At 41.0% G+C, this 20,167-nt stretch overlaps 1 protein-coding gene across 3 annotated transcripts in view; it reads right to left on the bottom strand.

Moving 5' to 3' along the window:
- Positions 1–20,167, bottom strand: part of HTR1F (5-hydroxytryptamine receptor 1F) — a 118,346-nt gene that overhangs the window by 59,426 nt on the left and 38,753 nt on the right. For 2 of the 3 annotated variants that reach the window (XM_037378500.1, XM_037378501.1), the window contains exon 2: positions 7,965–8,079. The gene's annotated coding sequence lies outside the window, so the exon portion shown is untranslated. Of the gene's footprint in view, positions 1–962; positions 1,010–7,964; positions 8,080–20,167 lie in introns of those variants that run through there. The other variant, XR_005102849.1, reaches the window with a different exon arrangement.

Here is a 20,167-nt window from a genome sequence, read left to right as displayed (position 1 = left end):
GATGCAATAACAAAATGCAAACTGCTTAATGATTCATTTTTTCTTAATTATATTTAAACAGGTAATTTCTGATTTTGTTTTGTTCTTCCTATCCTGCTGCTAGTGGTTTAGATGCAGTTAAAGGGATAATGTGTGTGTTTGTCCAGCTTAGTAGTATATGTATTTGTAATTTTAAAACTAATCCTGTTCCAAAGTGAAGGAAATACTATACTTGTAACTGACCTTGGAGAACTGGACATTTATTTGCCTGGTCAAGTAAATAGCAAGTCCCTTTGTGATCTTAGTGAGCACAGAATTACATCTACATTTCCAGCTTGGTGCAGGGATAGGCAGAGATCTGATTAAGACTGTGCGAAAATTTCCATTCCAAAGCCCTGCTTTCAGGGCTGTTTCCTCTCCTGTTCTCTACTCTCTAGGCTAACCTTCATCAGCTGGTTGACATGTTCAGTCTGCCTTGGGTTATTTTTTTTTAAGGGCAGGAAAAGAAGGAAGAAACATTTGCAGGAAAAATGTTAGAAAATTTTCCAGGAGCAATTTTTCTAGAGGCAGACATAGAAAAGTTAAGTTGTTTGGCCAATGTAAACCATCTGTGAATATTTTTCTTCACTGAGAAATTCTAGCAGACCTTTATGACCTTGGTATTTGACAGGGGATGACCTTCCTGGTGAACCACATGACCATGATATCTTTGTGGAAGCTTAATTAAATTTGAGTTACTACAAAAAACAATAAAAAATTACAGTGTGTACAGGCTTAGTACAGACTTTATAGATTTTTTTTGACAACTAAATTCTGCAAAGAATACCAGTGCGAAGTTCCTGTTTACTCATAGGAAAAATTCAAGGCAATGTAGTTCTATCTGATTTCCAGGATATCAGCAGTCTCTCAGGTGCTCCATCATCTCCAGCATGTCAGCACTCTCACTGAAGTATCCTGCTTTCTCAAACAATTCTTTATTGGCAGATTAATCTTTACCAACTCCTCTGGGTTACAGCCATAACAAGGAATCCTGTATTTAGAATAAGTAATATTTTCAACTGGCTGCCTTGCATTTTTCCTCTACAGAGATATTGATCTTTCTTTCCAAGGACCTGAAAGATCCCAGGGGAGAAATTTCTAGTGATAAACTCAATGAAAAACCAACACACTCTTTCAGGACAATACTTAAATGCAAACTTTGATTTTTATGGGTTATAGCCCTTAGCTGTTATGAGAGACTGGGCTTACAACAACTGAGAGCTTTTTAAAAACTCTGCAGCAAGGACTCTTAAAGCATACAACAGCCATCACCCAGAAGAGCCCATGGAAATTGCTACTTATGAAAGTAAAGTTTAACATTTTTTCTTGAACAGAACATGCTGCCTGTTCCCCTGCACCTGGGAGATTGCAAAAGGTATTTGCATATGTTGATATACTCCACGAATTTAAACGTTGTCGTGTCGCGTCCGTCCCGCACACACACCCACACACCCCCCTTTACTATGTTTCTGTTAAACCAACATTCTTCCTGGAGGTATCCACTCCTATTAAATGAGAAAGTTTCATGCACCTGTTTACATAAAGGGAAATGCAACTCTCCAGTTTTCTAAATTTCCCAGTTCCTGTTCTTGGGATCCATCTCACCTGCTTTTAGGTGTCTGCCTAAGGCAAAAGCAACATGATGCTTTGATCTGTGCTAGACAGGTACCCTTTGGCACCTTAGGCACTCGTTATGGGCAAAGGAGCGAGGTAAATATTGGGGTGAGATTGCGCTGATCTGTTTAGACCAGATGACTGGCACCTTACGAGTGGCTGTTTCTTTCCTTTACTGCCGAAGGAAGCTGGAATGTTTGGTTCAGGTACAGATGTCTGTCTTTGGTCAGGTGAATCTGACCCTACATTTGCAGGTACTAAGTATTCACAATTTGACTGAGATCAATAAGGGATGTGTGATAATTTTCTGCTGGGAAATTTACGGTTTTGAGGTAGTCAGCAGGAATAGATTCTACTACAGCATCATCCTGATGTTTAGTATCCTAAGAATCCCACATTTTGGAAAGGGAAAGAGATGTCTCTTCTCTGAAGTAGACTGCAGTGCAACAGGAAAAAAACAAAACCCAACTTTATTACTGTATCTTAGATCCTGAATAAAATCCCAAATTTGAGCATTTATCTGCTGAGCCTTTGAAAAGAGAATCTACTGAGCTTTGCTGTACCAACCTTGTCTGCAATAACAGAGCTTAGTTTAATTCAACTAAACATGCTCGGGTGATGACAATGTGGTGTTCAAAACAGGACACAAACTTGGCAGACATATGGTAGTTACCACCATTTTTAGAAACACGTTTTAAAACTCTGAACAATTGGCCTCCCGATTATTATAAATGTATGTATTTTACTGAAATAGCAGTAACTTGCCTTCCCTTCGCTGTGGTGTAAATGACCCCATTCATTTGGAGCTAAAATTGTCCTCCCTGGAGTACGCTGACTTCAGTAGAATTATAACTTGCATGATTTCAGCTGATAGAGTCTACTGCAGCTATAACCTAAAGAAGTAGTGTATTTCTTGCAGTATATGATAAAAGAAGCACTTGGCAAAGGTCAGCTTTTCAGATGTCTTGTAGAAATGTCATTAAGTACGGTCTTCTGATAGGTCTTCTTCTGCCTCACTGTCTGCACCAAGTGTCTGGAATTCCTGATAGAAGTGCAACATCTCACTGACTTTGTTAACTTCAAGTTAGAATGTTCCAGTATAATTAAAATAACCTCAAAGTCAACTTTAGCAGGTAGGAGTTTTGCTAAAATTCTTTGAATGAACTCTATTGTATGAAAGTAAGACAATTTTTAAATTATTGGTCCTTCTGAATGTGGCTAAGACTGCTAAGATTTGAGGGAATGTCAGAGAAAATCCTAAATATTTGAACAAAGAGCCCTGCTAAAGCTATTATTTTATATTAACGGGAAAAAATAGTATGCCAAAATGAAACCCTTCTGCAAGCAAGGCCTATCTGCATTTCAGTTTTGCATTTTAAATCCTAGCTTTTGTCTACTGTGATAACTCCTTGTTAAGCTGTCAAAAGACTTGGGTCAGTGCGTGTGTTAACGGAGTGCAGGTACAGTGATCAGAGAAGAAACCATATGGCCAAAAGGTTGGAATGAGCTCTAGTTCAGTGCTGAGGAAAAACATATACCTACCAGCATTGTTGCTGTCTACAGACTCCAGAAATTGTTTTATCTGAGCCATCTACAACTAGGGTAATGCTAATATTTACATGGTGACTTTCTGTATGGACATCTATATGTCTTTCAGTTAACAGATTGCTGTGAAACAAAAAGATGGACAGCAGGCAAGTAACTGTGGTCAAATGCAAATATCAGGAAAAAAAAATCTGCATATTAGATATAAACTGTTACACAGTGAGATGGTAAGCTAACGTCTCTGTCTTGCTGGAGGTGCTTGTACAGGGAAGCTAAGTACTCCATGACCTTGAGGTTTCAGAGCTTACCTGCCCTCCTTACATAGGCAGCAATATGTGAGCTTGATAGGCTGGCGCTTTAAATCTGCATTGTATTCCCCTTTGGGAAGGACTAAGGTACCAGAGAGTCTTCTTGCAGATTTCCAGAAGATTTTGTTAGCCCAAATGATTTTCTGGCTTCATACACACACATTTAGGATGCATTATCCTGGACCCCAGCTTACAGAGATCACGGCAACCTCTGCGGTATTGCAAAGGTCTCTGGATCGAGGTGGCTGTCAGGAGATTGAGCAGTAAAGAACATACCAGCTCTGAAGAGCTAAGGGTTGAGTTACATGGAGCACTGCAAGGGTTAAACTCCATGGCATATTCTCAGCTGACCATATAGATGGACTGGTATGGTGAATTTGTTGATCAGCATGAGCCTGCGGGATGCTTTAACCACCATCTGGTAAACTTCAGGGTTTTCAGTACACTCCCATCAGTTGTGTTGTATTGAGCTGAGAAAATAAACCTTGAAAGATCCAAAATGAAAAGTAACCCCAAATATAATTCGGATAGCCTAGTGTCTGGTGTGTGTCCCAGTGAAGGCATTAGTTAGCATGTGTTATTACGGACTGCCCTTAGCCTAGGAGATACTGAGCACCCTGTATGGTCACAAAGAAGAAAAAGTTGGGAGTACATTCCAAAACAAATAGATGGTAAATATTTACGTGGATTACAGAAGAGGAAGTGGCACAATATAAGCTTACCAGTTGTTGGAAGACACTAGAGCTTAACGTATTGGAGAGAAGTTGCAAGAATAGCTTGTCCTCTTGGAATACTGCTGGGGCCATGTATTCCAAGTTCAGGGGCTTCACAAGCTAACTGCTGTCCACTGAACTAGCTTCAGTCTCCAATTATTGAGGTGTAAGAAATATATGAAGAGCCTACAAATATGCTGGTAATTTAAATGATAAATGCTGATAAGTACTTTTCTCCTTCCTGCCTAAGCTTTACTCAAAGCCTTCCATTAAAATATATAATTGAGTATCTAGACAGTTGCATTTTGATTTGCATCTATTGCCAAAACAATATATCTTTCAGGTAAGACTTTCATGCATTACTTTTAATAATAATGATTTAAATTAAAAGACTGCTTCCATCAGAATAATGAAGCAAGATAGCCAAGAAAATAGCTATGTGCCTGAGCACAGAAATTCATTAAAGTAAGAAAAAATCTATGAAACGGTGATGACAATGAGAAAAGTATCAAGCCTCAGTGTCGACAATACTGAAAGCAGAGGCTGCATTTAGGACTTACTGCATGGGAGGGACTGTTTCCTCTTTTCAGAGATCTTTCTCCTTTTTTAAATTCTGAGAAATCAAAGAAAATGTTGTCAGCTCCATTACTTTTACATTGCCAGAGGCACACGGGATTTTACTAGCACAAAAAAGGTGCCTGACGGTGCTATAAGGAATAATCCTTTATTTTACTTATGTGTCGGTATTAATGATTTCCCTTCTTCCAATACTAAGAAACATATGATTACTTAATAAGGAAAAACACAACCTGAATTGAAGAAGGCAATTCAATGTAATCAAGATACTCCACTTTCTAATTTCCCTCCTGGTCTCAATTTACCTATCTTTATCTTACAAATAAGTTGTCCTTATAAAGCCTTTTTTAAAAAAAGAAATATTTGAACAAGTGCTCTTCATTAAAATATTTGTGCCTTCCCCAGAATATAAGGAACTCACATAGCAAGTGCTAATGAGACACGAGCTTGCCTTTCAAGTGTGTTCCCTTTTCCTCCTGTGTTTATTTCTTTTCTTCAGCCAGGCAAGGCAATAGTTAATAAAAAGTGACACTAACATAGCAGTAGTACCTGTCTGGTACTTCTCTGCATCCCTACCTGTCTGCCGAGCTGCGCTGCTGCTCTTGACAGGCTGTGGGGAGTCGAGAACACAGAGGGTTTACAGGAGGAGCTGACACTCCGCATACATCCAACCTGAGACAAATTTTATAAACCTGATATGTGGCTCCATTGACTCCCGTGACTATGCAAAGGCAAAAAGGTTCTGCCTGGGACAAAACAAGCCTTTGCTGCTGGAGCACAGGTTATATGAAAGTGCTTTATACGACACAAGCTGTTACAAAGCATTCGGTGCACTAAAGTGTGCTGTCAAGACCTGTTTTCTTTAAACTGCCAGTCTGTCATTGCCTTTTGGAAACTAGCATACAGCCAGCAAACTCATTTCCATCAAAAAAAAAAGGAAGAAAGCCCTGTTTATACTTCCATTTCCTCCTACCAGGTAATGTCTCTCTAAGTTTCACCACAGGTGAACTAATTCTAGTACAATTAACGAACAGCCAAGACTTCTCTTGTACTAGACACAAAACCATAAATAGTGAGAAAGAAAGAAAGGAAGTAGGTTTTAAAAATGCTATGAGAAAAAGAAAGAGAAGCTTTCAAACCAAACATTGCCCACAGCTGAATCTGCTCCTCCTTTTCCATATCATGGGCAGAGGCACTAACCCCCTACCCACAGCTGGGTCAGACGCTGCTGGCTTTCATGGCTAAACCCAGTGCAGACCAGGGCATCCCTTTCGTGCAGCCTAGCACCCAATATACAGGCTAATACTCTGTTGGAGGCAGAGGGCATCATCTACCTTGCTGTTTTCCTGAAGACTTGACAGTTGTTCTGCCTTGCTGCTTGAGTCTTGTTGCAGTTACACAATGAATTTCTGATTTACGATGCATTCTGTAACTTCCTTTTAAAAAGCTAAATTAGGCAGCAATGGGGTGAGGTTGCAGATCAGAAGAGCTCCCGTTTAGTTTCTATTTCCAGAAATTGGGTCATTCATCCTCTCATTTGGTAGGTGGAGGAATTCCTGGCCAAGGTAAATTCCAACGTACAAGTTTGGGAACTTGGTCTTTCCTTATGCGTTCTTCAAGGCAACAGGGAGGGCTTGTAAAGGCTGAAATGGGTTTGTATTCCAACCTATATTTCACTAAAATCTGTATGTTTCACTAAGATCACCATGAATCAATTAGGTGACTTTATTTTTGTGATTAATTTTTTTTTTGTCAATTTTACAGTTGCCCAGTGACACTTTTTAATTGTTCTGTTACTATAAGCACAGCAACCTTGTCTTTGCCTCTCTCTCTGTAAGGGTTTTAAAGTACACTGTCGGATCTTTCAGTCACCCAGAGTTTGGACCCAATCCTGAGATGGCAGGATTGTGTTTCTAGAACTTGTGTAGATATAGATGAGGGTAAGAAGTGCTGGACATGTGTAAAGATCAGCCTTGAGGGTCTGTTTCTTCCTCTAGCACAAAAGTAATGAGATTGAATACCCCAGGAAGAGTATCTGAATGTCACCTGGTGGCACATCGCTCTGCTCCCTCTCAGTACGTGCAATTTTCAGGTCCACTTAGGAGCAATCATTCTTCATGTACATTTCTCAGGCAATTGACTGCTGAAGATTTTGTTTCTTGTTACTTTATTATCCAGACATCTCAATGTTAAATTACTATCTTGTCTCTTGATACTGTTGAGGGAAGTTTTACCCTTCTGTTTTTAAATATTTTTGTATTCAAACCAGTTGTAAGTGCTTTATGAAATGTTACAATTAAGCTGTGGTATTTGAATCACTATTGGAAAGAAGGATTTGGGGGTTTCATCTTTGGTGTTAAAAATCTACAATTATGTGCTATGGGAAAAGTAACTTTTTGCAAAACTGCACATGGCAAAACCACAAATAAAAACAAGCACACAGTGGCATGAAATGGCCACAGGCCAACAGAAATGTGAGAAAAATTTTCTCACAAAATATTTTTGTGATGAGCTAACATCAAAAGATTTTAGGTTCAGCTTGGCACTGAGAAATCTGGTTAAGCAAAGTAATGAGTGCTGCTGTGCTTTTCATCTTCAAAATGTCTTACAAAGGTTAAGTCTTTAAAATATATCTGTGAAATGAAGCGTTATATTGCCAACATTGTTTTTTTCCCCTCAGTTGAAGTGGATGTTGAGTGTTTAAGTGTCCAAGGCCACAGAGAAGGACAGACCTAGGACTGCAGACTAAGCTTCTCTTGCAGTGCCTGAGCTCAGACTGCGCTGGACATTCTTCATTTATTCAGCCATCCCGTCCATCAGCCGCTGATCTCCTTTTCTCAGAGTGATTGTCCTCTGTGACATCTTTTCTCCAGCTGGACTGCAGCTTTCCATCGCACCGTGTGTACTTGGATTGCCCGGTTAAGCCCTCAATAACCCTGCAGGTCAACCCTCCCCTGGCTACATTTGTCTGCTCTATCACTTCGGGCTCCTCACAGTGCAGATTTTTCTCTCCTCCTGCACTATAAGGAAAGGTCAGTCTTGCAGAGCTCAGGAAAACTCTCTATTCAGTGTGCTTTGCAGAACTCCTATGGAAGACCAGACTAAATTCATTTGATCATCTTTAAATTATGTCCATCCCTCACAAATGCATGTGTGTAGTCTCTCTGTATGAGGATAGAAAGCAACTCACCATCTCCTGTGTCTGGAATAGCCTTGGAAAAGCTGTGTCTGTGCCAGGAAGCCTGGGGACCGGACTGGAAGTAGGAATTAAATCACCCTTAGTAGCACTGGATACTGCCAAAAACCTGCGAGAAAGAAAAACCGTCAATACAGACTCTGTAAGTGACAATGGAATATCTCTACTTCAGGGGAAGGAAAAAAAAAATCAGGAGGCCTAAACTGTAATTTGCAGGATCTTTTCAACTAACCGGGAATGGTTCTTTAAAAGCTTAGAGGCCAGTGTCAGGAAAACTCCACAGGGTTCACGTAAGAGCGTAGCTGGTGATGCCTGAAACTCTTTGTAATGGCTAATGGCCAGCAAAGACCTTGCAGGATTTGATGCTCCAGAAACTGGCTCCACTTGAGGTACTCAAGAAATCAAAAAAAACCTGACCTGGACTTCTCTGAAGATAAATGGTCAATAAAAGGAAAAGGAGGAGGAAGCCGGTGCTCTTTGGTGCAGCCAGTAGTTCTAGCATCTCTCGTGCTGTTAGAATCCGAGCGCACCCGCGAGGTGCTAATAGTCAACTCACACTGAGCGCAGTGGGAGTCCAGGGCACGTGGTGTTTTGCAGCATTAGGAATCATGTTACTCAGCTAAGGACATAAACATGCCAGAGTATGTGCTGTCTGAACTGCAAGGCATTGTTTCTTGCTTTATCAAAATATTAAGGTTATTTCCCCAAGCTAGCAGTGTCTCACAGTAAGCAGCTGCCTAAAGAAGAAATATACTGCAAAAGGGTATGCGTTGTGAAAAGTCTGCACTGTGAAAAGCAGAAATAGAGCATTCTACCAAGAATAGGCTGATTTAATTTTAAATATAAAATCTTTAAATGGCTAATGTGCTTACAGTGTAGAAAATCAGATATCAAAAGCAGTTCTTGTTTCAAAGCAGAAGAGCAGTCAGTAAGAAAAATGAGCACAAAGAAGACAAAGTGACAAAAGAAAGAAGGAACGATTATTGATTTCCTGGAAAAAGGGATAAAAGCTAATGATTTTTCACACATTGTCAAATAACACAGTAATTTATTCAGAATATAATTCTACTAACATTTGACTGCGACTAGGTACCAAATGAGTTCCTACAGCACAAAGTCCTCTGGAGCAGGTTTCGGGGATGGTTACAGACTTATTTGTTGTGCCATCTCCTTGACATCACGGCCGATGGCCTGGGCTAAGGTAAGCAGTGGTGGGGTTCCTTGAGGTTGTCAGTGCAACTTTGGGAAGTCCAGGTTTCCTTATTGATGAAAGAAGGGCAATGGCCTCCCTGCCAAGGAGGCACCCAGCAAATCATGAGTTATAACATCAGTCCTGTACAAGTTGGAAAAACGTGGAAAAGTAAAAGCTCTTAGTACTTTTGTACCCATGCCACTGGTAGGTGTAAGACACTTCTGCAAAAATTAGTCTCTTTCTCAGTACAGAGCATTAACCTTCAAAATGTAGCTTATTGGCAGTAATGATAGAGTTTAAATAGTAAAATGAGTGTCCATACTCCCTCTTTCCCTGCCCTCCTTTGCAATGCAGATTTCTCTATCTTAAGCCAAGGCCAGGAAGGACAGAAGGTAGAGTGGCCAGCACGACCCACTACGGCAATATGTGGCACTCAAGATGTGAGTAATGATGTACTTTTCTGTATCTCATTAAGCAACCAAAGGATGATCAGCAACAACTGATCAAGGCAGAGGCAGAGCAGCCCTCTTGTTGGGTCTTGCTTGGGAGCTGCGAGCGTAACCATTGTCTGCATCCTCATCTCTCAACATGCACCATCAGACGTGTCAAAGCTACGTTTTGTACGGGAATGCAAGAGTGTGTGACAGCCGGGATAATTTTAGGGTGATCTTGAAATACTCAAAAGGATTTCCACCTTAAGGGGTGGAGGGAGGGGAAGCTGGCTTTAGTCCCTGTTGAGCTCTTGTATGCTGTCCTTCATTCCAAGGTAAGAAATTCTAGGTGTCAGAATGTCTAGGTAGCACTTACACACCTCAGAGATTTTGTTTGGCTTTTCTAGACAGATAAGAAGGCTCAGTCTCCCCACAAAATCAAGGTCCTTTTTGTACAGACCTTCCCCCTACAGTCTGTCCTTTTCCCATTCTCCTTTCCTTCCAGCTTCTGCATCTTCACGTTTTCATCCTTATCCCAGCTGTGTTTGCAAGCACCTGGCTCTTTGCACTCAGGGCCTTCGTAGTTGCACTCCCCTCTTCTCTCTTGGTCCTCTAATGCAAAAAGGAGCATTTCTGAAATGTGTGTGCTTGTGCAGTCAAGAATTTTGCTGTTGGCACACCACCCAATGACTTCACTCTTGCCTGAATGGGGAGAGAGTGTCCTCTGAAGGGGATCTGGAGGCCACCTAGGTGCTTAGATCTTTGTTTGCACCTTGTTATCTAGCCTGGAGTGCTGCCAGGCATTCCTGTGCAGGCAGATTTGCAAGCTGCCTACAAGCTCTTGTGAAGACCTTGTCTGGATGGGAAGGGAGAATGGGTGCGGGAGTCTTTGTTGATGATACATCAGTACGGATGTAGCTGGTTTACTTCCATCGTTTTCAGCTTAATTAAAATGTAAGTACCCTGGACTTAGAGGTTCAGCACAGGAACTGAACAGGCATCTCCAAGGAGACTCCTGCATAGCCAGCAGGTAAAGTTCATATGGATTTATGCTTTCTTTTAGCTTTCTAAGAACATCTGAAAAAAATATGTAATGTTATATCTTTAACTAAGGCTGGTTTTAGAATAGTGATTCCTATAAATTGAGAATGAAGAGGAAGACATGACAGAACTGCAGAAATAAGGACTTTTTGAACCATTGAAAAGTAAATCACAAGCAGGGTAATGTTTGTTATGGCAGAACATCCCCAGGTAAAGGGAAGGAGTAGGAAGTTGCCCAAACCCCTGTGAACTCACTGGTTTGTTTAATAAACAGAAGCCAAGCTTTTAACAGATGAACAGTGTTGTCTTGTACATAAGAGGACTTAATATTTCTAAACGTGAACAAACCTCTTTTTTCCCAGTATAAAATAATCTCACATCTGCTCAAAATCCCAATAATTTTAGTTTATGTGTGGCAGCAACTACCTTTAGGAAGGTAGTCCAGCAGAAGTAATTCTGGACGTGCTTTCATCTTGAAGCACGTGTATTGCTTCCATCACTTCTCAAGCCTCAGAGTTCTCCTGCTTCAAGTCTCAATATTTACTATGTCAGGTTGAAGCCTGCCAGTAACCAAAAATATCAGTTCCAGCCCTCCTTTCCTAGTAAAGATACTGATATTATGAGGGCTCTGGTCTTGTCAAAAACAATGGAAAAAAATCTTGTGAAATGTGTGGAATATGAAGGCAAGCTTTTTTTTGTGGTTAAAAATAGTATCTGCGATAATATAATTACATATAATATAAATCATAAAATAAAAATCATCTGCAATAATAAAGTCCCTAAAATTGGGACTTTCTTACTGTGTGGAGGATGCTAAATAAGACTTTTTAAATGGTATCTTGTGCTAAGATAATTATGGGAAAAACCAGCTTTCGATGAATCTGACAGCTGTTTGAAAAGCTCAATGGGCAGCACGATTTGCTGTTGTGCAGAAGACCAAGGTTCAGAAGCACACACAAAATTTTGTCATCTCAACAGCCAGCAGGAACTGGAGGTGGCATAAAGAAAATGACAGCCTTTGCTGCAAAGGCAAACAGAAATCTTACCTGTGATCTGGAGCTGAGTTTGTTTCCTGTATAAAAGGGGCAAGGGGTTAGAAGCAGATAATACTTCCCAGAATGGCTTGATGTCCATAGCTGGGTGAGAATTCTCTTCCTTTAAATTTACGGTGGCTGCATCGGATGTGCCAGAAAATGATGGATCAGTAGAGCCCTATAAATCCTGAACACGTATGTAGTATAGCTTTTCAAAAATAACTTGCAAAACAGACTTTCAGGAGAAGAAAAACTCCACAATGACAGCACACTGACAGTGCAATAGAGAGGAATTTGTTATTCTGACTGCAGGGGTGACAATGACCAGAGGGCAAATGCATAAAATAGGAAGGAAGAGCCTATGTGCAAATGTCAAGTACCCCCTGCAGCAAATGAAAGAAAGAGAGATATGCTCAAAGTGTGTTTACTCTATATAGGCATAATACTACTACTACTAATAGTAAATAATAATAATAAAGGTAATTTCTCTGATTACAATAAATATTTCTGAGCTTGAAGCTGAGGATGCGATGCAACATTATATAGTATCACCTGTGTATAAATAAGTGATTCCATTCAGATGTTCATTGCCATGAAATTAAAAGAAACCTTTGCCATCTAATGGTGAAGGTGGCAGCAAAAATGGACACGAATGGTAAGTGAAGGGTTAAATATATAGGATGGTCTTTTTTGTGAGTAATCTTTGTTGACAATTTTTAAGCTGTGGTTTGACTCTAGAAATAAATGTGATTATTATAATTATTTCTTTTATTACCTAAAGGAGAGAATATCTACTCACAAGTAAAACTACTTCAGTATGAAATTAATTTTGCAGGCATAATTTGCACCCTCAAACAAGATCTCAATCCCAAAAAGGAGCAGCAAGAAACTGAAAGCCCTGTTGTGTTTCTGAAGTTATTTAGTTCTAAACAAACGTTCCCGGGCTGTCTGTCTGCTTTGTACTTTTAGTTCTTCTTTGTTATTGAATGCTTTTGTAAGAAAGCAGGATTTTTGTTCTGAATTTTTCTTCCCCTGATATTTCCCACATGAAGTTACAATCCTCTGATAGCTTGTACGAAGAGGATTAGAACATGTCATCACTAATTGCAGATGAGGATTTAAAGCAGGGATGGACAGGAGAAGCAGAAAGATGAGATTGCCTGACCTGTCTTGCTTCAGACCATGCGGCTGCTTTGCATCTACCCCTGCTGCCCCAGGAAGGTAGCCTGGCTTCCACATCTGTCCTCATCTTACAGAAAGGGATTTTTTTTTCTTTTTTTTGAATGTGATCAAACACTAACTTTTCTGCCGAGACACTGATTTTTTTATTGTACATTTTCCCTAAAGATCCATTTCTACCATGAGAACTACACAAAGTTAGTTGGTTCATAAAAGTACAAGGGAAGGAACAGCTGCAAAGAGGAATCACTTCTAAACTCCCAAAAGTGCCAGATTGCAGGGGTGGGATCGTACCTTCCTCCACAACTTTTTTTGTTGTTTCTTCTAGAAAGTAAACTTTTGAGTACTGCCATTGTATCCCCACCTATACCATACAAGTGCTTCCCTCGAGTCTGGAAGTAGTAATGGTAAGGTACACAAGCCCTAACCATCTGCAAACATTACTGTTACTTAAAGGAAACAACGGGTAGCAATTTGAGTAATAAGCTTAAGGAATTACATAACTTAAGTAGCAATAGAACAAAATTATGTCAGCATGCATTTCCCTCTCTTTTGCTTCAGCACAAATCAATTATGAAATACAAATCAAAGTAATGGATACATGTTTATAAAAATTTAGGGTTCCAGGCACTGATTAACCATGATGGAGAGAACTTGCTCTCATGAAGATAAATGTATTATCGTAAAGAACCTAAAAGTTCCCATGTGAGGCTGTGAACTACTTGAAAGGACAATTTATAGTAGCCCTAGCATTCTTTGATGGGTTGAAGTCTAAGGAGATAAGACACAATAAGCAAGTGGCCAGAGCTGCTTTTCAACTTCTCTGTATGGATCATTTGTCAGTAAATTGCATAAGCAGAGGAAAGCAGTTAGCATAAATGCCCCTTCGTCTGATTTTAAAAAAGATTCTTTTCTTTTAAAGTCTACTTTCTTGCAACAAGGTGAAAGAGTGACTCAGCAATTTAAAAAAAAAAAAAAGGCAAAACTGAGCTAGAGGGAATTTAATTATCTTTAGGCATCTAATAAAAACCACAGAAGTTTGTCACAATTTTCAGGACTTGTCTGTCAAATCTTGACAGATCAGGAAAGTGAAAAGGACAGTTTCTTGGTTAAGACTGAAAAAGAGCTTGAACTTCATTTTCAAGGAGAAAGGATGTTTTTTAATTAATAAAGGTAAAGAAATATGTGGTAAAACTACCTCCTTGTCTGACGTATCATGAAAGCCGCAACCAGAATTCCACATGTCTGTCAGTCCCTCCTGTGCCAAGATCTGGGCTTTCATTTTGAGGGATGAAAACATTTTTTAAAGTCATTGGGAAAACAATATGTGATTCAGTTAGATAAAGAATTAAATGCCTCAGTCTTCTCAGAATCAAAGGAAAAGAACAGTTTCAGCTGTGCTAAATAGACTTGTTGACGTAACATGCTGGTTCTTGGTCACCTGAATTTACGATGTAAACCAGTATCTCTGTGAAGGCTGCATTACCGAGATGACTTCAGTGTTTTGTTATTTAATCACATAGCCTGAGCACTTCTAGTGAGGAAAAGAAGGGATTAACAGACAGAGGTCAGGGCTTGGGATTTTAAAATTTATGTGCTGTTTCTTGACTGCTATAAAAGGTAGACTAAATATATTGTCCGTCTCACAGAGCAATGTTTTACAGATCAAAAGGCCATATCTTTAAAGCAGGCAGCATTTTAGTCCTAAATAATACTCTTTTACCAAAGTGATCATATAGCTCAAATGTTCCTGAAATGGTGAGTCTGTTGTAATGTATAGCTATTGGTGATACGAGGCTTAATATAGACTAAGTTCTTGGAAAAAGAAAGGAAACCTTGCTGTAAACGTTATCAGTAGCTTGGCAAGTGGTTGGGAGACAGACAACTTTTTTGTTCGTTCGTCTTTACCATCAGAATGTAGGGTACTGGACACCGGGGGGGGGGGGCTGACAGAAACCTGCTCTGATTATTTATCTCCTTTCTTCCCCACGCAGGTGCTGCTGCCCAAAGAGCTTCTGGGGAAAGGTTCCTGTGTGGGGCATAGAAATGGTGATGGATATAGCTGGGGCCTGCTGAAGGTACTGATTAGGTGTTTCCTCCAGGGAAGGCAAATAACCAGCCTGTAGACCTAGTGTAAATGATCTTGGGCAGCATTTCTGTTTTCTTTCACTGCTTTGGATCACTTTCTTTGTAAGACAAACGGCTTCAGCCAGCCTGGTCGTGGGATATTTCCATCGCTGTTTGATCTGTTTTCCAGCAGCGCTGGCTCGGCGTTGGAGCAAATGTTGAAAGCTGCTGCCAGGGAGGTGCAGGGAAGAGCACGCGAGCAGGATGCGACTGGAGTGAAAGCTCCCCCTCAGCCAAAGCCATTTCTCACCAGTTTGCTCAAATTTGCAAGAACAGCCCAGAAAGAACCACCTCTGCAACTCGTACAGCTTAACAGAAAATGGGTATTTGTATGGGCAAGTACTGCTGTAAAAGGAAGATAAGTCATGATCCGGGCAACCTGGGAAACTCAACTTCCACTCAATATTTTCCAGACTGACTGGGGTTTGTGGCACCCTGGTGAATGCATCTCCGAAGGGTGCCACTTTCAGACCTACCTTTTGAAACAGATTTAGTTAATGGTGATGTGCAGTCAAAGAATTGCTCTCCATTCTGCTAAATTACGTTTTGTTTCAGGACTCTAATCTGAAGCCATACTCAAAAGCTGCAGCAGTTTAGAAAAATTAGCCAGCAGCCTGGCTGAGCTTACATCTCAAGCACGCTAGTTTTATTATGCAGTGATAAATCACTTTTTAACTTTCTGCACAAAGGGCATTTTCTTGTCGATGTATTTGAGAACATTGTAGAGGTGTTTGTAATTAAATAAGGAAAAAGCAGAACTTCTTTTAGGAAGAAATTAATTTGTGATGCTATTGAAATCAGAGAATTTTGAAAATACTGTCCATGGGTTATTTTTGCTTTGTGCTTCCACAAAAGTAATTGTATTTCTCTCTAAAAAACAGTGAAGTGAGAAATAGGCAGTTTTCTTTTACATGGAGGACAGAAAATTTATCAAATAGAGACAGTACAGACTTAGGTAAAGATGTCTGGATTTTGCCTGCATTAAAATATTTTCAAGGTCAAGCTTTCCAAGGTCTTTCACCTAATCATGCACTGAACCACAACTTTCTAGCCATTAAAAGTGCCTATGCTTCACAGTATGGTTTAGTTTAAAAAAATGACACCTTAGAGCTCAAAAAACAGACAGTTCAGCTTTGAGTGCCAAATATATGAAATGCCCTCCTCTTCCTTGTCCTTTTCCAATCCAGGGTGGCCAGCTTAGCGTTCTGCCCAGTTTTGATTAAAGATGAGGTACAGATCTGATCTGGCACGGCAATTGCTATATTCCAGTGTAAGCCACAGACTATTGCTGCTATTATTTATTCTCAGACAAAAACATTCACTCCCACAACCTCCAACTATAGGCTGCAAATTCTTCATGCCTAGCTTTTTGCCATGAGTAAAAACGACATCATTTCTCATTTGCTCCGGTTGCTGTGGGCTGCCTCACCTGTCACAGCCAAGAGCTGCACTATCTGTTGGCCATTCTGCGTGGAACGATTTGAAAATTTCCAGTGCTCTCTTCCACTACAGATCAGAAACCAGGTAAGTTTTTAATGTTAAGGATGGTCACTTGCACCTCATCCAGTTTCTCCCTGCTTAAATAAATGCGCACACAGGCACACACTTGTGAGATCAGCCTCTCTAAAGAAATTTTCCTTTTCCCTTCTTAGAGTAGGTGGGGGTATCTGTGCACGCTCGAGCCTATCTTGGCAAATTCCATGAAAATATGGATGGTAGACCAACGAGTTTGTTAAATGTATTTTCTGAAGATTTTCCCCACTGTGGAGAAAGCTAGGTTTACTTCATTTTATCCAAAAGCAGAGGTTAATGTGCAATGGGAGTCTACACATAAGAAAAAAAACTCACAAACCGACCCCAAACCCCAAACCAAACCAGCGCTCCAACTTTTTCTCCCAGAGCTGTTCATTGTAGGAAGAAGTTGACTGCACAAAGCTACTCCATGGTGAACTAATGAGTCACTGCCTCCAATCTGCATTTCTTAGGTTCAGGCTGACACATTTGCAGCTGAACTTTTTAGGCTTGCCGGTTCTCTAGAGCAGATGTACATTACAAAAAAGTTGGGAATTTCAAGATATCTCTCACCGATTTACCATGTATAGCACATCTGGGAAACTAAGCGTCTAACAATAAGAGAAGGGAGGAGAGGCAGGGAGATACTGATGGGACTACAAGACCTGAAGAAATGCTTTCACCTTGTTAGAAATTTTTAGGACCTAAAACTTAAGCATGTTTAAGTATCTGCCTTGAAGAAGCTACATGCTGTAGGTAGTACCAATGGGTTAAAGCCCTTTTTTAAAGAAGTGGCTAAATCTGTTGATTTGTTGATGGAAGAATCCACACAAACTGTCACAAAGTGGTAGATGTTCTTCAAAGCAGACAAAAACAACACTAATGACATGACATTTCCTGCCATATCTTACTAATGAATAAAACATTAGGTAAGCAAGGGGAGGTCAAAGAAGGACAAAAGGCTTGAATGAGGCAGGCATTTTCAGTGGAGGGGATAAAGGTAGGTGAAGCTACCATCATTAACCATAATTGAAACAGGATTTTTCACTCCTTCCCAGCACATGGAAAACAAATTTTTCATTGCCATCAGCATCCTTTTACATTACAAATGGCAGGAATGTACAGGTGGCAGGAAAATCAGTCTTCAGAATCTGAACATTTTAAAATGGAAAAAATACAATTGATTTTAAGTACATAGTGTTCATGCAGAAGATTAGCTAAATCAATTTTATACTGAAAATATGCAAGTGCCCATAGAGTATTTTGTTTGGGAGTAAGAGAGTATTTTCTTATGTATTTTTTCTCAGAATTCTATTGCACTCACTCCACCATAAATTTTCCACTATTGTTTATAGACAGTTCAAGAATGTGAAGCCAAGACTTGATGCTGCAAAATTTCAGATAAAAGCTGTGAGGTAAGAGGGCAATATGCAGAACATCTCGGAGTTTCATATCCAGATTCCCACAGAGAAAAAACATCTTTAAGAAAACTGGATGCATAATGAAAAGGCATAGATGTGTTTAATCTCATTATTTTCCTCTTTTAAATCTCCGGCTCATACCTTCCCCCTTGGCTTCTGAACACAACTGCTTGCTTGTCAATCACGAGTAATGCTTCCTGTTCTTGAACACCTTTCCTCCACCTCCTAAAATAGTTTCCAACGTTGGAGCATGGTATTACTTAAGCTAGAAGTAGTAAGGTCTAACCAAATGTCACATTGTCCTGCCTGGAGAGTTAAGGAAGGGCTGCAAGCCTGGCTAGTCTTGGAAAACAGTCTTACCACAGCAAATCCCCTAGGCAAGGGAATTTGAACAGGAATGATCCTCGGGGTTTAAGAGAAGGCCAGTTGTTTGAAACCTCTTTTAGCCAACCTGTCAGGGCTTGAGACCTGGTTGTGTGTTTTCAGAGATGTGTGACCTGATAGCTGCTGTCGCTCTACCTCGCCTCATGGGATGTGAAGGTCTGACGCTGGCCCCGGGGTGGTCCCTTGTGAAGATGGACTGCGCCGGGACTGCTCCCAGCAGCTTCTGCCATCATCTCTGACAGCATCTGATCTGCTTTTGGGGACTGTAACACGAAGTAGCCCAGCCAAAATGCACCTGTGGCAGGTCCCTAGGAAGGGGTGACGTGAGCCAAACTCCTCTCCTGCCCTGCTGGGCTTGTTCTTCTTGAGTGCTTTGCCAGGGCAAGAGGCACAGCAGAGGGCACAGCGATGCGGCAGTGGAAGAGTGCTGGGCAGGGGGGTCCTGCTAAGCCTCTGCTTAACCATACCCTGCAGGTTACAGAGGATTCTGGAGAAGAAGAGTTTGGATGAGGAATGGTGGAGGATGAGACAAATGGCTCCTGACTAGCCATGGACTGCCACGCATGTTGCTGAGGATGCGGTTAATGCTGATGCTGGGTTTATAATTTGTGCTTAAAGAGCCTGAGGAAATGGTTTTATTCCTAAATACCCCAGGACCCATGTGGCTAGATGAAGGCTCGTGCCAGGGAGAGTCTCTGCTGTGAGAAGTCTCTGCAGTGGCTAACGCCTTGGCTACCTGGGACAGAGTACCCTCAGGGTTTGTCAGTGGTGGAGACAAAGTTGAAATCCTTGATCCCAAGGATGGTCAGGTCTGGGAGGGAGAGGCAGGGGCAAGGACAGTGCGGGGGTGGGGATGGTCACACTTGCTGCTGCTCTGGCTGTTGCACGGGGCACAGAAGGGAGGACAGTGACTCCCTGCACGGTGTGACTCCGCACTGCTGGGGCAGCCAAATGGGATTTATGGGGCCCCAGCACTGGCAGACGTGGAAGCTAAGCATTTAACTTGTAATGCCAACTTGATGAGTGCCTATAGCTGATGCCGAGCTGAAGACTAAGATTTATTCCTGCTTGCTGCAGGACCTTTAGGACTTCTGCTGACAAAACCCCCAGGCATCTGGATGATTTTACAGGATGAAGATGTCAGTGCACTCTGGCTTAGGCTGCACTTCAGGCAAGGATTACAGTTAAGGAGCTTGGCAACAGCGTTTTGATAATTATGCTTATTTTTGCTTCCTAACAGACTTGCATGGCAAGTTAAGGAAAGGGTTGATGATAATACAGAGCAACTGGCTCCAGCTATGCAGGAAGGGTTGGGAGGAGGGTAGGTGCAAGCAGGGGTGGGTGCTGGATGGTGCCGGTAAGAACAGAGTTTCCAGGGAGGCAGCTGGGAGTGGGGAGAGAAAACATCGAAGGCAAGGTGAGGGAGGAAAGTGTGAGGGAAGAAATAAAAGCCAATTTCCTAGGGCTTCTCTTTTCATCCCTGTCCTTCCTGTCTTCTGGGTACACCCTGACTTAATGTGTGCCCTTTTAAAAAGTAAGCATGCTACAAGCAACAGCTTTCCCTTATGTTTACAGTAAATGTTCTGATGCCTCCTTAAGTGACCTGGCCACCTTCAGCATCTTCAGATCACTGCAGCTTCTTTTTCTCCCGTGCTTTTTAGCTGAAGACAAGACATAGCTGAATTATTTTTTTTTTTTTGAGGGGGCTTGTGTGCTGAGCATTTTAAGTAGATGCTTTTATATTGTGTATTTTCAAATCTCTGGCTATCAGTCCTCGTAATTCACAGCAACAGGTATAGTGTGTTGAAGCAGTATCCAGGTACTACAGATCACAAAGAAAATGCATAAAGGTCTATTATACGTATATAGCTGTATC

This window comes from Falco rusticolus, chromosome 2 (assembly GCF_015220075.1).
Source record: "Falco rusticolus isolate bFalRus1 chromosome 2, bFalRus1.pri, whole genome shotgun sequence".
NCBI lineage: Eukaryota > Metazoa > Chordata > Aves > Falconiformes > Falconidae > Falco > Falco rusticolus.
The sequence above is the reverse complement of the archived record's forward strand: the minus strand, read 5'-3'. Positions and strand labels throughout refer to the sequence as shown.